A 15,922-nucleotide genomic window follows, 5' to 3' on the forward strand; every position below is an offset into this window, starting at 1 on the left:
CTCTTTAAAGTCACCAGGACTCTATTTCCTGTGCTCCCATTTCCAGCATACCCTTTAACCCCTCCTGGGCACCATTTCCTGTTCTCCCTCTAAAGCAGGGGTCCCCAATCTTTCTGTATGCCCTGGGCCCCTACCAAGGGGTCCGTGGATCCTAGGTGGGCAACCCCTGCTCTAAACTCTCTGGGGCCCCATTTCCTCTCACTCTCTCTTAGTTCACCAGTGCTCCCTTTCCAGTGCTCTCTTTAAACCTATCAGGTTTATTGAAAAATGTATTGTGCTAATGCGTAATTCTCAAAACAAAATGAGAAAAGTGTGTTGGGCATTAATGGGAATAAGATCAAACAGTGGAGAAAATCTAGCATTCCACTAGCATTCCAAACCCACTGGTTTAACAATGTCTTATTTCTAATTTTCCCATTTTTCTATGCTCAAACTCCAACTTCTTAGAAAAGGGATTCTCTCATTTCCTGTTCCATTTTGTCTTTTCTCTCCCAAGCTTTAAAAACACTTCTTTTGCTGTCAAGATTATAGATACTGTTGACATCAACTTCTAGATCAGCTCATATACAAAGAAGGTAATTACACCTCATTAAATTCCCCAAAAACTTATTCACCCAAGCGAAATGGAGAGTGAATATTAAGTTAAGTCCGAGCAGCTGCTCACAAGATTATTGATTGGAAATCTGATATTCTGATGTTATCACAACTCAGAGAAGACCTGAAAAGAGTACTTTAATGAAGACAATTGAAATAAAATGATTATTTTCACTGAATATTTATAGCATATTCTTTAATAATCTATTGGAATCAAGATGACAAGCATTATGTAATAGGTCAAATATTGTACCCCCGTGGTCAACTGTTTCATTAGCATCAAGGCTTTTGCTCTTATTAATCTTGGTTCAACACTCAAGAAATAAACAAGTAATATTCAAAGCAAACATGTACCAGGCATCCACCTCTCATCCCCTGACATTCAATGGAATTACCACCACTGAGTCCCCAAACTATCCTGATTCTGGGAATTAAAGGTTTAACGTATGAACACTCTGGGTCTGTACTCACTGGGGTTTAGGAGAATGAGGGGGGATCTCATCGAAACCTATCGAATATTGAAAGGCCTCAATAGAGTGGAGTGGATGTTTCTAACAGTGGGGGAGTATAAGAATAGAGGGAGGTCCCTTTAAGTGCAGAGATGAGGTGGAATTTCCTTATCAGGTGGCGAATCTGTGGAATTCTTTGCCACAGACTACTGTGGAGGTTAACGAATATAAAAATTCGTTATATTTAAAGTGGAGGTTGATAGATTATTGATTAGTAAGGGCATCAAAGGTTACGGGGAGAAGGCAGGAGAATGGGTATTAGAGGAGTAATAAATCAGCCATGATGAAATGGCGGAGCAGGCTCAACGAGCCAAATGGCATAAATTCTGTTCCTATATTTTGTGGTCTTTTGGTCTTTTCCCGTAGGTTACCATCGATCAGGAATAGAACTATGGTAGTCAGATGCATAACGTGGCTATGAGACCAAGAATCCTATGGCTTTCACACCAGTCTCTACACCCAATAGTCCCCCTCCCTTCCAATTCCCCATCAGGTTCCATAAATAAAAGAAACTCTAGTCAGAATCCGGCAGGGATAGGAAGGAGGTCTTCCAGATGGGAAGGTCTCTCACTAAACTGGAGAAGAGGGCCCTCGTCCTCATGAATGGAGACACCCACTGAGAGACCGAGTTCCTCAGCACTTTTCCATGAAGTAAACTTCAGTAGTTTTGCAGCATCATCTGATCAATTTGGGAGATCTGCGAACATTACAGGTGAGTTTGGGAGCTATTTTAAATAGCCTCCACAAAAAAACAAAATCAAGTCATTTTAACTTCCCTAATATTGATTGGCATCACCTTAGTGCAAGGGGTTTGGATGGGGTAGAGTTTGTTAGGTGTGTTCATGAAGGTTTCTTTACACAATATGTAGATAAGCCAACTAGAGGAGAGGCTGTACTTGATCTGGTATTGGGAAATGAACCTGGTCAGGTGTCAGATGTCTCCATGGGAGAGCAATTTGGAGATAGTGACCATCATTCTACTGTATCTCCTTCACCATAGCACTGGAGAGGGAGAGGAGCAGACAATTTGGGAAAACATTTAATTGGGGTAGGGGGCAACATGATGCTATTAGACAGGAACTTGGGAGCATAAATTGGGAGCATATGTTGTCAGGGAAATGCACGGCAGAACTGTGGCAAATGTTCAGGGAACATTTGTATGGGGTTCTACATAGATATGTTCCATTGAGGCAGGGAAAGGACGGTAGGGTTAAAGAACCATTGTGTACAAAGTATATAGAAAATATAGTTAAGAAGAAAAGCTTATGAAAGGTTCAAGAAACTGGGTATTGTTAGAGCTCTAGAAAGTTACAAGGTTGCTAGGAAGGAGCTTAAGAATGGAATTAGGGGAGCCAGAAGAGGCCATGAGAAAACCTTGGTGAGCAGGATTAAGGAAAACCCAAGGCATTCTACAAGTATGTGAAGAGCAAGAGGATGAGCCATGTGAGAATAGGACCAATCAGAAGCAATACTAGAAACGTGTGCATGGAGTTGGAGGAGGTAGCAGAGATACTTAAATGAATACTTTGCTTCAGTATTCACCAGGGAAAAAGACCTTGGCAATTGTGGTGATGACTTTCAGCAGACCGAAACACTTGAGCATATAGACATTAAGAAAAAGGATGTGCTGGAGCTTTTGAAAAGCATTAAGTTAGATAAGTCACCAGGACCAGATGAGACATACCCCAGACTACTGTGGGAAGCGAGGGAGGAGATTGCTGAGCCTCTTGCGATGATCTTTATCATCAATAGGGATGGGAGAAGTACCGGAGGATTGGAGGGTTGCAAATGTTGATCCCTTGTTCAAGAAAGGGAGTAGAGATAGAGACCAGTGAGTCTGACTTCAGTACTGGGCAAATTGTTGGAGAAGATCCTGAGAGGCAGAATTTATGAGCATTTGGAGAGACATAATCTGATTAGGGATAGTCAGCATGGCTTTGTCAAGGGCATGTAGTGCCTTACGAGCCTGATTGAAATCTTTGAGGAGGTAACAAAACACATTGATGAAGGTAGAGCAGTAGATGTAGTGTATATGGATTTCAGTAAAGCATTTGATGAGGTTCCCCATGTAAGGCTCCTTCAGAAAGTAAGGAGGCATGGGATCCAAAGAGGCCTTGCTTTGTGGATTCAGGCTAGGCTTGCCTGCGGAAGGCAAAGAGTGATTGTATTCTGCATGGAGGTTAGTGACCAGTGGTGTTCCGTAGGGATCTGTTCTGGGACTCCTCCTCTTTGTGATTTTTATAAATGACCTGGATGAAGAAGTAGAAGGGTAGGTTAGTAAGTTTGCTGATGACACAAAGGTTGAGGGTGCTGTGGACAGTCTGGAGGGTTATCAGAGGTTATAGCGGAGCGTCGATAGGATGCAGAACTGGGCTGAGAAGTGGCTGCTGGACTTCAACCCAGATAAGTGTGAAGTGGTTCATCTCAGTAGGTCAAATTTGAAGACAGAATATAATATTAATGGCAAGACTCTTGTCAGCGTGGAGGATCTGAGAGATCTTAGGGTCCATGTCTATAGGACACTCAAAGCTGCTATGCAGGTTGACAGTGTTGTTAAGAAGGTGTATGGTGTGTTGGCATTCATCAGCCGTGGGACTGAGTTCAAGAGCTGTGAGGTAATGTTACAGCTATATAAGACCTTGGTCAGACCCCACTCTGGTCACCTCACTACAGGAAGGATGTGGATACTATAGAGAGAGTGCAGAGGAGATTTACAAGGACGCTGCCTGGATTGGAGGGCGTGCCTTATAAGAATAGGCTGAATAAACTTGGCCTTTTCTCCTTGGAGCAACAGAGGGTGTACAAGATGATGAGGGGCATTGATCGTGTGGATAGCCAGAGACTTTTTACCAGAGCTGAAATGGCTAACACGAAGGGGCATAGTTTTAAGGTGCTTGGAAATAGGTACCGAGAGGATGTCAGGGGTAAGTTTTTCCACACAGAGAGTGGTGGGTGCGTGGAATGCACTGCCAGCAGAGGTGGTGGAAGGTGATACAACAGGTTCTTTTAGGAGCCTCTTCGATAGGTACATGGAACTTAGAAAAATAGAGGGCTATGCAGCAGGGAAATTCTAGGCAGTTTCTAGAGTAGTTACATGGTTGGCACAACATTGTGGACCAAAGGGCCTGTAATGTGCTGTAGATTTCTATGTTCTATGTATGTTATTTGTTCTTTTATGACTGCTGTTTTGTGGGGCTTGAAGCCCCAGCTTAAACTCGGACGGCTTCAAATTTCTTCTTTTGAACAAAGTCAAAGTCCAAATTGAGCTGCTTTTCACTAGTGTATACAAGCATGGACAAGACACACACACAACCACACTAAGACACTGAATGCACATAGACCGATAGATTCGGATACACACACACAGTGAAAGGCACACTGCCATACATAAGAATTGGCAGACATGCATGTAAACACAGATATAGAACACATAAACACCGCTCACTGCTCTCCATAAATGATGTCACGAGATGTGCGTCTGATGCAATGAAAATGTCAGATAAGCTGGCATGGATCTTGATGGAATTGGCCCTTACGCTTTTGCTAATGGCGTAATATTTCACCTGGAAGTGATCAGCAATGAGGTATACTTCAGGCTAGATCAATTTTAGATCATGTTGCTTTGAAGAAACAAGCAGTATGCAATACACTTTCTGGGCTGTAGTGTGTTGCGGTGCCTGTTAATAGAGATGGTGGTTATACTATTATAATCACTGATCTACTGAAACAAATTCGGAACTCACTGCAGCCATTGCAAAACCTAAGTACACCTAATTAAAAGCTAATAATTATGTTAATAACTGTGAAGCTACTGGATTGTTACATCCGCTTCACAACCGTAATTTAGTAAAGAGAAACAACAATCTTCATCTGGAGACACGGGAGACTGCATAGCTAAAATCTAGAACAAGAAATAAACTACTGGAGGAACTCAGCAAGTCAAGCGGCATCTGTGGAGGGAAACTCACCGTAAACTTTTCAAATTGAGACCTTTCATCTGGATTCAAGGTTCAAAATAAATTTTATTATCAAAGTACCTATAGTATATGTCACTATATACAACCCTGAGATTCATCTTCTTATGGGCATACTCAGTAAATCTACAGAATAGTAACCATACCAGAATCAATGAAAGTTCAGCCAGAGCACAGAAGACTACAAACTATGCAAATATAAATAAATAACAATAAATAATGAGAACATGAGATAATGAGATAAAGAGTCCTTAAAGTGAGATTATTGATTGTAGGAACATTTTAATGATGGAGCAAGTGAAGTTGAGTGTAGTTATCCTCTTTTATTGAAGAGCCTGATAGTTGAGGGGTTTTAACTGTTCTTGAACCTGGTGGTGCAAGTTCTAAGGCTCTTATACCTTCCACCTGATGGCAGCAATGAGAAGATATTAGATTAGATTAGATTATGAGGACACGCAGTCCTCTTTTATTGTCATTTAGTAATGCATGCATTCAGAAATGATACAGTATTCCTCCGGTGTGATATCACAGAAACACAGGACAGACCAAGACTGAAAAACTGACAAAAACCACATAATCATAACATATAGTTACAACAGTGCAAGCAATACCGTAACTTGATGAAGAACAGGCCATGAGCACGGTAAAAAAGTTCAAAGTCTCTCGAAAGTCCCACATCTCACGCAGACGGGAGAAGGAAGAAAACTCTCCATGCCATACCCGACCACAGTCCGACTCTGAGTTGTCCGAAAACTTCAAGCTCCGACCAGCCCTCCGACACCAAGCACCGAGCACCATCTCTGCCGAGCGCTTCGACCCCAGCCCCAGCTGCCAGAGCATGACTTGGTCGGAGGATGTCTGATCATGGATGCTGTTTTCCATCGACACAGTTTCATATAGATGTGCTCAATGGTGGGGAGGGATTTACCCCAATGGACTGGGCCGAATCCACTACTTTCAGCAGGATTTTCCTTTCAAAGACATCAGTGTTTCCTTACCAGGCTGTGATGCGGCCAGACAATACACTCTCCACTACTCATCTACAGAAATTTGTTTAAGTTTTAGATGTCATGCCAAATCTCTGCAAACTCCTGAGGAAGTAGAGGCAATTGCAGTTGCGTGCTGGGTCCAGATCAGGTCCTTTGAAATAGTAATACCCAGGAATTTAAAGTTGCTAACCCTCTCCACCTCTGATCCTCTGATGAGGGCAGGTTTCCTTCTCCTTAGTCTTACGGACATTGAGTGAGAGGTTGTTGTTATGACAGCACTCAACCCCATATGTTGATTCATCACCACCTATGATTCTGCCCATGACAGTGGTGTCATCTGCAAATTTGAATAAGGCATTGGAGCTATGCTTAGCCACACAGTCATATGTGTAAAGAGAGTAGAACAGGGGGCTAAGCACACAGCCCTGTGGTGCACTTGTGCTAGAGGAGATTGTGGAAGAGGTGTAATTGCCAATCAAAATTGACTAGGGTCTACAAGTGAGGAAATCCAGGATCCAATTGCACAAGGAGGTACTGAGTCCAAAATCTTGGAGCAGATGATGGTATTGGATGCTGAGCTGTAGTCGATAAAGAGCATCCTGATGAATGTGTGTTCAGATGTTCCAGGATTGATTGAAGAGCCAATAAACGATAACGGCAGTTGGCAAATTGGTGCGGATCCAAGTCGCCTCTCTCAGGCAGCAGCTGATATGTTTCATCACCAACTTCTCAAACACTTCATCTCTGTGCATGTAAATGCAACTGGGTGATAGTCACTGAGGCAAGGTCACGACTATGTAGTGTGATTTACAGCATTAGCTTCCTCCATTGACCTCTTTCCTTAAATCACACCAGTAGTATTCACTGAAAAAATGGAGGGACAACCACCTCCAAGTCCTCGTACATATTATTGGTTAACAGGATACAGAGATATAAACAAGATACTGGAGAAACTCAGCTATCAGGCAGCTTCTGTAAAGGGAAACAGGCAATCAACATTTCTAGTCAAGACCACTCATCTGGGTTTAAAAAGTAGAGGGGAAATAACTAGTATAAAGAGGTGAGGAGAAAGACGTGGCCTGCCCTGTGTGTGATCCTAGACCCCAGCAATGTGGCTTAGTCTCAAATGTCCTCTGAATTGGAAGCCATCCAATTTGAAGACAATAGGAGGAGCAGTAAAGAATGCCATTGACATAATCGTGGAATGAATCAAATTTTGTGTGAGAGTTGTACTTCCAGTGGAGCTTAAGAGGAACCTGGAATAGGGATGAAGGAGAAAGAAATAGACGGATGTGCTCATGTCATGGGTTGTAATAACTAGAGTGAGCAAGACCTTATGTGAATCATTACCATCAGTACTCACTGGGAAAGCTGGTCAATGTTATTTTTAAAATCACACTGTGTAATGTCTAAGTTTGTATATTACAATGTTCAATTGTTTAATTTAAGCTTGTTAGTTTATACCACACTTTAGAATCACAAATAGATACCAATGCAATCTAAAAAAATTCCACTCTCATTCTAATTTATTTCATATATAAATCTGGAATCCGGACAAATGCAGAGGATTAGATTGTATTTAGATACTTCACGTGATTCACCCTAGGGGGTCCACCATGATTTAAACAGCAACTTTTCAAACTTGACATTTAATCCTTGTCTATAAATCACTCAAGACCTATTATTCATTATTATAAGGGCACGGTATTTTTTATTATGAATAAAATGAAATACAAATGCAGTGAAATATGTAATGTCATTTCTGCAGATTTCTTAACACTACCTCACAAGTTTTCCCAATCACACACAGCACAAAAGTACCATAGACAAGAATGTAATTATTGGATCAAAGAATACATAAGACAGTTTTGCTTATAAATGGGTATTTTAGGAAAAGGGAATGTATTAGTAAAATAATGCTTTTTATATTTGAATTATAATTCAGCAGTTGCTTGATGCCTGTAGACAATGATGGAGGCATGCTGTTCAGTTTCTTGTCTGTATTTGTTATGTCAATGCATTTTAACTGAATGAACTTTTGGAAAAAACTATAGCATCAGAGCCTGATTAATGTTCCGATAAGTCCATAAGATATAGGAGCTGAATTAGGCCATTCAGCCCATCAAGTCAGCTCCACCATTCAAACATGGCTGATGTTTTTATTCAATCTCTTGTCTTTTGCTCATCTCTCTTAACCTCCTTACAGTCAAAAAATTATCAATCTCTGCCTTGATTACACCCAATGGCTTGCTCTTCACATCCCTCTGTGGTTGAAGAAATTCCTCCATGTCTCAGTTCTATTTATTCTGAGGCTGTGCCCTCAGATCCGAGATTCTCCTATTAATGGAAATACCAATTTTTTTCCAGGCCTTTCAGTATTTGGAAGGTTTCAATGTGCCTCCCCTCATCCTTCTGAAGTTCACCGAGTAATAGCTACAAACCATCAGATGCTCCTCATGCGTTAAGCCTTTCATTCCTAGGGTCATTCTAGTAAACCTCCAAATCCTCTCCAGGACCAGCACATCTTTTCTTATGGGACAGATAACTGCTCATAGTTTCTTTTGGAATTAAGATAAGGAATGCCCTGTGCATTCTGTAAATCCTGTGGTTACAAGAGGAGGTCAGAGGCAGGGTGTCCTCTGGCGTGTGATTCACTTTTTGACACAGCAAAGGCTTCCCACCATTTACAAGGTCCGCGTAAGTCATAAGTGTGGCAGAATGCTCTGCATTTGTTTGAAAGACAGTAGTTCCATCAATACTCAAGAAGCTGGGTATTATGCAGCACAAGGCACCCTTAGATACTTACATGGATTTTGTGTGTTGACTCATCTACCCATTGTTAATGTTTTGATTCACATAAGCCCCTGACCACTCTGGTTATTCAATCATTCCCTTCCACATGAGTGCACTCCAGCCACAATATGTACCACGTACAAAATGCTGATTTGGAAATATATTGCTGTCTCTTTATGATTGTTGGCATAAATCCTGCTACTTCTCCCCAACAGTACTATGTGCACATCTTCACCAGAGAACTGCAGCAATTCAAGGAGATAGTCACCACCACCTTCTCGAGATCATCTATGCATGGCTAACAAAAGTTTATCTTGTCAGTGATGCACCTATCCTGAAATATATCACAGCAAGATTGGAGGCCCATTCCTAGTTCTCCTTGGTGCTGAGTTGCCTTTTGAATCGCTGCAATACTTGTGGTGATGATGCTCTTTCATTCTGCTAGATAGCAAACTTCAGCATTCTGACCTGGCTGTGATGAAGAAAAGACATGGTACATCCAAGTCACAGTGACATTTAAGGAGCACTACCACGCTCCCAGGGGAGAGCTAATGGTATCATTTAGGGCAAGGGCAGGTCAATGGAAGAGATATTACACAGCCAATCAACACTTCATTACAGTCTACACGAAGGGTCTCAACTCAAAACATCAATTTTCTGTTTCCCTCCTCAGATGTAGTCTGATTTGACAAGCTTGTCAGAGCTGTTGGGGAGGGTTTAATCTAACTTGGCAGGGGGAATGGGTACTCCAATGATAAGGCTGAGGATGGGGCAGTTGGTACACAAGTAGATACAGTGTGCAGTGAGACTGTGAGGAAGGACAGGCAAATGATAAGGAAAAATTGCAGTCAGTGGGATGAGTTGAAGTGTAACATGGGGGTAAAATCGAAAAGGGTGGTGAACACAGGACTCAAGGTGTCTTTTCAGCACAATTAGAGATTGGCAGGTACGACATTGTGGGCATCACTGAGCACTAGCTGAAAGAAGATCATTATCGGGAGCTTAACATGTAATAATGCACCTTGTATCGAAAGGACAGGCAGGTAGGCAGAGGGGTGAGTTGACACTGTTGGTAAAAGAGAAATCACATCCTTAGAAAGAGGTGAAAAAGGATCAGATAATCTAGAATCCTTTTAGGTAGAATTAAGAAATTGCAAGGATAAAAAATTGTAAGGGTTAAGAAACTGATGGGCGTTGAATACAGGCCTCGTAACAATAGCCAGGATGTGAGATACAAACAGAATGGGAGATAGAAAAGGGATGTAAAAATGGCAATGTTACGATATTCATGGGGGATTTCAATAGGCAGTTAAATTGGGAAAATTAGGTTGGTGCTAGATCACAAGAGCAGGAATTTGTAGAATGCCTATGAGATGGCTTTTTAGAGCAGCTGGTGGTTGAGCCCAGTAGGGGATCAGCTATTCTGGATTGGGCGTTGTGTAATGAACCAAGTTTGATTAGGGAGCTTAAGGTAAGGGAACTCTTAGGTAGCAGTGATCATAATAATGATAGAATTCACCACACAACTTGAGAGGGAGAAGATAAAGTCAGATATATCAGTATTATAGTGGCATAAAGGGAATTACAGAGGCATGAGAGAAGAGCTGGCCAAAGTTGATTGAAAGCGGACACTAGCAGGGATAACGGCAGAACAACAATGGCTGGAGTTTCTGGGGCCAATTTGGAATGTGCGGGATAGAAATATCCCAAAGATGAATAAGTATTCTAAAGGGGGGAGGGGGGAGGGGGGATGAGGCAACCGTGGCCGACAGCAGAAGTCAAACACAGTGTAAAAACAAAGGAGAGAGCATACAATACAGCAACAATTTGTGGGAAGTTAGAGGATTGGGAAGCTTTTAAAGACCAACAGAAGGCATCTAAAAAAGCCATAAAGAGAGAAAAGATCAAATACGTGGGCAAGCTAGCTGATAATGTAAAAGTATTATTTAAATATAGTATTATTTAAAGATACCAAAATATTTTTTTAAATATAAGAAGAGTAAAAGAAAGTTGAGAGTGGATATCAGACCACTGGAAAATGACACTGGAGAGGTAGCAATGGGGGATAAAGAAATGGCAAAGGAACTCAATAAATATTTTGCACCAATCTTCACTAATGGAAGTCACTAGCAGTATACCAGAAACTTGAGCGTATCAGGTGACAGAAGTGATTACTAGGGAGAAGGTGCTTGGGAAGATGAAAGGTCTGAAGGTAGATGAATCACCTGGACTAGATGGACTACACCCTGGAGTTCTGAAAGAGGTAGATGAAGAGACTGTGGACGCATTAGTAATGATCCTTCAAGAATTACTAGGTTCTGGAATGGTTCCAGAGGACTGGAAATTTGCAAATTTGTCACTCCATTTTTAAGAAGACTGGGGGGAGGCAGAAGAAAAAAAATTATAATCTAAACCTGACATCAGTGGTTGGGAAGATGTTGGAGTTCATTACTAACCATGAGGTTAGGGGTGCTTGGATGCACATGATAAAATAGGCCAAAGTCAGCATGCTTTCCTTAAGGGGAAATCTTGCTTGAGAACTTGGTTGTAATTCTTTGAGGAAATTACAGCCAAGATGGACAATGGAGAGTCAGTGCATGTTGTTGAGTTGTATTTTCACAATGCCTTTGACAAGGTGCGACATATGAGGCTGCTTAACAAGGTAAAAGCTCATAGCATTACAGGAAAGACACTAGCATGGATAGACGATCAGCCAACTGGCAGGAGGCGAAGAGTGGGAATAAATGGAGCCTTTTCTGATTGGCTGAGAGTGACTAGTAGTGTTCCACATAGGTCTGTGCTGGGACCACTTCTTTTCACATTATATGTGAATGATTTGGAGGACAAAATTGAAGACTTTGTGGCTAAGTTTGCAGATGATACAAAGATAGGTAGTGTTGAGGAAGCAGAGAGTCTGCAACAAGATTTAGCCAGAGTGGGAGAATGGGCAAAGAAGTGGCAAATGGAATGTAGTGTAGGGAAGTGTATGATCATGCACTTCGGTAGAAAGATTAAAGACGTGTACTTATTTTCTTTGCTTTCTAGCTGTCTGTAAGGAGAGGAATCTCAAGGTTGTATAAAGTATACATACTTTGATAATAAATGTACTTTGAACTTTGAGTGGATGAAGGGAGGATGCTTCCTGCAGTGGGTGACTCCGGGACCAGAGAGCACAGCCTTAGGCTAGAGGGATATCCATTTATAACAGAGATGAGGAGGAATTTCTTCAGCCAGAGGGTAGTGAATCTGTTGAATTCTTTGCCAAAGGTGGCTGTGTAGGCCAAGTATCAAGGTATACTTAAAACAGAGGTTGATAGATTCTTGATTAGTCAGGGCATCAAAGGTTAAAGAGAGAAGGTAGGAGAAGGCAGTTAAGAGGGATAATAAATTAGCCATGATGGAATGGTGCAGCAGACTCAATGGGCAAAATGGCCTAATTCTGCTCCAATGTTTTATAGTCTTGTGATCAATTAAGTTTCTGCAGCATCGTTTGTTGTTCTGTATTTTCAATATACTGCTTTCAATGCATGTCTATATGAGTCAGGAAATCTACTTTATTGGATTTACGTCAAGATATTGACAGGAATCAACCCTGATGTGTCTAAGAGCTAACAAAGTTACAAAGTTATGTGAAGTCAAGTTATGACAGTGGCTCAATACGTTGCAGTAGATGTCCTTACTTAAACATGTTTGGACACATTTAGGTTTCAAAAACATGTTGCCTGGCAAGTTTTCTTTTGCGTGAGTAAGCTGATAATGACGCAATCTGATTCCTTGCTGAAGCCTGATAATAGGATTAAGAAATAGATGGAGGATCAAGAGAGTGAATTAGAATCAATGAATTCAGTGTCAAGAGAGATGGAGAGAGAAATAAAGGGAGGGGAGAAAAAGATTAGTGTCATGGAGTTATCGGGTCATATAAAAAGGAAACAGGCTCTTAGCTCAACAGCTCCATGCAGATTAAGATGTCCATTTGCCCAAGAATGGTCCTTATCCCACTAAGCATTTCCTATCCATGTACTACCTATGTCTGAGAGTCTTTTAACTATTTTCGGGGTACTTCCCTCAACCACTTCCTTTGCTAACTCATTCTATATATCAATCAATCTGTGGGTAAAGAAGTTGCCCCCCAGGTTCGTATTAAATCTCTCCCCTTTCATCTTAAATCTATGCCCTCTGATTATGTGAACCCCTGCAGAGTAAGATCTAGAGTTAACTCAGGCTCAAAATGAACAAGACGACACAAACAAAATCCAAAAAACAAGATCACAAACAGTAGAACTAGAAATGGAACTCCTACAATTAAGCACTGACTGCTTGGCATGAGGCCTTTAAGTAAAGGCATCCCATGAAGGAATGTGGCAGGCAATATTTGGCAGTCTGAGTCTTAAAGGGACAGAGGCAGCTAACCACACTCCAGGGAACTAGTGTGTCGAAATTTGGATGCCTGCCACTGTTCAGTCGGGACCATGACAACTTAATTCTCCAACCCTAGAAAAAAGAATCTGCACATTGATCATATCTATGTCCCTCTACAAGATCACCTCTCACTACGTTGCAGTCCAATGAATAACAAGAATAAATAGAAATAGAAATAGAGAAAGGATAGAGAAGATTGTTTCCAATTTCTGTTTTGACATTTTAAAAATCTCTCCAAAACCAATTTACAGTTTTGTGGAATGAAACAGAACACTTTATCAATGTAAACATGAGAAATTCCGCAGACGCTGGAAATCCAAAGCAACACACACAAAATGCTAGAGGAACTTAGGAGTTCCAGCGACATCTATGGAAATGAATAAGCAGTTGGTGTTTCAGGCTGAGACCCTTCTTTGGGATGGGAAAGGAAGAGGAAGATGACAGAATAAAAAGGTGGTGGGAAGGGAAGGAGGATGCTGAGAAGGTGATAGGTGAAGCCAGGTAGGTAGGAAAGGTAAAGTGCTAGAGAGGAGGGAATCAGATAAGGGAGTGGACCATAGGATAAATGGCAGGAAAACACAGCCCAGCAGGAGGTGATAGGCGGGTGAGAAGAGGTAAGAGGCCAAAATGGGGAATAGAAGAAGAGGGGAGGGGGAGAGAGAATACATTTTTTAACCAGAAGGAGAAATCGATATTCATGCCATCAGGTTGGAGACTACCCAGACAGAATATAAGGTATTGCTCCTCCACCCTGCGCATGGCCTCATCGTCACACAATAGGAGGCCACGGACAAACATATTAGAACAGGAATGGAAACTTGAATTAAAATGTTTGGCCACCGGGAAGTTCCGCTTTTGACAGATGGAGTGGAGGTGCTTGACGAAGCAGTCCCCAATTTACAAAGGTTCTCATCAACGTTGAGGAGCCTGCATCAAGAGCACCAAACATAATAGATGGCCAGCAGATTTGCAGGTGAAGTGTTGCCTCAACTGGAAGGAATACTTGGGGCACTGAATGGAGGTGAGGGAGGAGGTGATGGGCAGGTGTGGCACTTTGGCATGCATGCAGGGATAAGTAGCAGGAGGGAGGTTAGTGGGGAAGAACGAATGGACAAGGGAATCACAGAGGAGTAATCCTCGCAGAAAACAGAGTGAGGTTAGGAGGAAAAGATCTATTTAGTAGTAGGATTCTTTTCGAGATGGTGCAAGTTGTGGAGGAAGATGTCTTGAATGCAAAGGATCATGGAGTGGTATACATATTCAGGTGCCTTGCCATTCAACGTGGGCGATCATGTCTCTCCATCCATCACGGTCCCTGACCCTCCGAATTGTAGTTGTTGCCTCCTCTGTTTCTAACCATGATGTTATTCTATCTGTCATTTTCATTCTCTGTCTGCCTCTGTTTCTTTTCCCTACCAGCTTTCCAGTTGTAACTAAGTGTTCTAATGTCTCTCTTCGCATGATGTATCCAAAGAATTTTGATTGCTGTTTTCGTTCTCTGTAGAACTTCTTCATTGGTTATCCTGTCCGTATATGATATGCATAGCATTCTTCTGAGGAACCACATCTCTGCTGCGTTGATTCTGTTTCCATTGCATTTGTGATGGTTCATGACTCGCAGCCATACATCAATATAGGAAGAATATAGCAGCTGAGAGTTCTAAGGCGGATGTCAATTGCTATTTTCTTGTTCGTTAGGAAGTTTCTCATTCCTGTAAATGCTGTTCTTGCCTTTGCTATTCTTGCTTTTATGTCTGTTTCGCATTTGCTATCAGATATTACCCATGATCCAAGGTACCTGAAGTTGTGAACTTGTTTCAGAATTTCATTTCCCAATATGATCCTACCGTTTGGGATATCAGGTTTCTGTGATACTACCATTACTTCAGTTTTCTCTTTGTTTAAGTTTAGGCCAAGTCTTTCGCTCTCTGTGTTATGGTAGATACTAGTTTCTGTAAATGTACTGGGGTGGTAGGTAAGGACAAAAGGAACTCTATCCCTATTAAGGTGTCAGGAAGATAGGATGAGCATGGATGTCTGGGAAATGGAGGTGATGCAGGTGAAGGCAGCATCAATGGTGGAGGAAGGGAAACCCCATTCTTTGAAAGAAGACATCTCTGACGTCCCGGAAAGGAAAGACGCACCCTGGGAGAAAATGCAGCAGAGACGAAGGTATTGAGAAAGGGGAACAGCATTTTTACAGGAGACAGGGTGGGAAGAGGTATAATCAAGATAATCCTGGGAATTGGTAGGTTCATAAAAGATATCGGTTGACAATTTGTCTCCAGAGATGGAGACAGAGAGACCGAGAAAGCAAAGGGAGGTGTCAGAAATGAACTAAGTGAATTTAAGGGCAGGGTGTAAGAAGGAGGCAAAGTTGATGAAATTGGTGAGTTCAGAATGGATGCATGAAGCAGCACCAATGCAGTTGTCACTGTAGCAGAGGAAGAGTTGGGGAGCATTACTGGGAAAGGCTTGGAACATGGACTGTTATATGTAGCTAACGAAAAGGCAGGCAGAGCTGGGGTCCATGCAGGTGCCCATGTTTACTCCTATAAGTCTGGAGAAAGTGGGAGGATCCGAAGGAAAAATTATTGAGGCTAAGGACCAGTTCTGAAAGATGGAGGAGGGTGATGGTGGAGAG

General features: G+C 41.8%; 1 protein-coding gene across 1 annotated transcript in view; it reads right to left on the reverse strand.

Moving 5' to 3' along the window:
• The window catches only part of ofcc1 (orofacial cleft 1 candidate 1), a gene marked incomplete at its 5' end in the record, with an annotated part of 305,954 nt that overhangs the window by 259,802 nt on the left and 30,230 nt on the right, over positions 1 to 15,922 (reverse strand). The gene's annotated exons all lie outside the window — the stretch shown is intronic.

The sequence above is a fragment of the Mobula hypostoma genome, chromosome 1 (assembly GCF_963921235.1).
Source record: "Mobula hypostoma chromosome 1, sMobHyp1.1, whole genome shotgun sequence".
NCBI lineage: Eukaryota > Metazoa > Chordata > Chondrichthyes > Myliobatiformes > Myliobatidae > Mobula > Mobula hypostoma.